The sequence below is a fragment of the Notolepis coatsorum genome (genome assembly GCF_963971535.1).
Source record: "Notolepis coatsorum genome assembly, chromosome: 15".
Taxonomy (NCBI): domain Eukaryota; kingdom Metazoa; phylum Chordata; class Actinopteri; order Aulopiformes; family Paralepididae; genus Notolepis; species Notolepis coatsorum.
The window spans coordinates 94,062,692-94,064,853 of NC_140179.1; positions in this window are offsets into that span (position 1 = coordinate 94,062,692).

The following is a 2,162-nucleotide window of genomic DNA, read 5'->3' on the forward strand; positions in this document are numbered from 1 at the left end:
TCGTTTTCCAATGCCGCGATCATACAAACGCATGTTTTATGATAGAGTTTCGGTAAAGTAGATGTAAAATAGACGTACCTTTGTTTTAGAGGTACTCCATTTCTCACTTCGAGTCCAAGTGTCTTGGATCAGAACAGGATCAATACATATAACGTTAGGAAACGCACCTTATCGTCCATAATCATCATCCATATAATCCATTTTGTCTTTTTCATAATATCCAATAGTTCGCTCTAGGCGATCGCCATTGTCGTCCTTCTCACAGCTGCCCCGCAACCTACTAGTAGAGTGAGTCCCTATAGTTGTTTGGGGGCTGGGGCCACCCCACACTAAACTGGGCCATATGCATGTTCATAAGGTAGGCGATACTGCCACGTGGCGGGATTACATCGTCATTGCAATTTCAAGTACACAGATGATTCACCAAGGTCCGCGTGACAGTTTTGAATAGGAACATCGAAAGAAGGATCAAAACACAGAGAATTCTCGGGTATCAATCAATCAATCAATCAAATCCTTTATTTAACCAGATAAGCATCAATGAGATTAAAATCTCTTTTTCAAGAGCGATCTGGCCAAGCAAGGCAGCAGAAAGTTTCAACATAAAAAAGAACATCACAATAAAATACAGATAAAATATTCACAGCAAGCTCCAATTTCAGGCAAGTTATCAAACAGGCAAGTTATCAAACACAGTTGCACTGGCCGAGGGAACTGAGTTCGTAGGATTTTTAAATGGCTTTAAATTCTCAGAGGGTGACCAGTCCTGGTAATTTTAGGTCCTCCTGTATCTTGTTCCAGGATGAAGGAGCAGCATATTTAAAAGCCCTTTTTCCCAATTCAGTTCTCATATGGGGAACTTCCAGTGTTAGAGCAGCTTGAGAACGAAGGGCATACTTGTATTGCTTAGTGCACAGAAGCACGCTTAGGTACGAGGGAACCAGTTTAAGCAGAGCTTTGTGCACAAGAGAGAGCCATCGAGAAAATCGCCGTATTTGTAGAGATGGGAAACTTGCAATGGTATATAGGGTGCAATGGTGCACTCGATTGCAACATCCCGTGACAAAGTGTAAGGCAGAATGGTACACAGTATCGAGCTTTCTAAGGTACTGATCAGGTGCATACATGTAAAGTAAGTCACCATAATCGAGTCGTGGTAAGAAGGTGGTCGAGATCAGGTGACTTCTCACTTTAAGTGAAAAACAGGACCTGTTTCTGAAAAAGAAGCTGAGTTTAAGCTTCAGCTTCGACACAAGTTTATCTATGTGAGATTTAAACGTAAGGGTATGGCGCTCAACAGTTGGCGACGAAAACCCGAGATATGTCGGGTTTGGCGGCCAATGAGTTAATGTCTGAAGGAGTCGACTGAAGGCTTCTTGTCCTCTGCGAAAGCATGCAATTGGTCCACTGATGGATACATCTTGATATTTGTCCAGTGTGTTCATTAGACAGGTGAAATCCTCTTTCAGTGCCTCTGTGCCTGTTTTTTTAGGCAGTTAGCCTCACTGGTATGAGCGCCATTAGCGCTAGCCATGCTTCTAGGCCTCTTTGCTTTTGGAAAGAATAATAAAAAAAAAAGAAATAAAATATTATAATAAATAATAATAATAATAATTTGCATTCGACTAAGAGGTTGGCAGTCCACTACGGCTCCTTTCGAGCGATTAGTCAACTATTCGACTAGTCGAGGTCAGCCCTAGTATAAACCATGCCAAACATACTATCTATGTGGGGAGATGAGTATGACCTTTATACCTGTATCACTGTATTAATACTACAACTCTGTACATACATCAGATAAGCACTATTACTCTGTAGTACTAATTTATTTATTTTATAGCCAGTTTAATCACCTGTATATTGTATATTATATTGCACTTTACTGTTACATTTGCATTCTGGATGCCAAATTTATTTTCGTTGTACTATACTGTGCTGTATAATGACAATACATTTTAATCTAATCTAATCTAGTGACTGATGAATTTGTAGAATGCTGCATCTTGAAGAGAATTTGTGCACGAGATTTTTTATTAGGGGTGGGAATCGCCAGTGACCTCACGATACGATACTATCGCGATACTTGCGTCACAATACGATAGTATCGCGATACTAAATATATCGCGATACGCTGAGTATTGCGATATATATATTTTTTTATT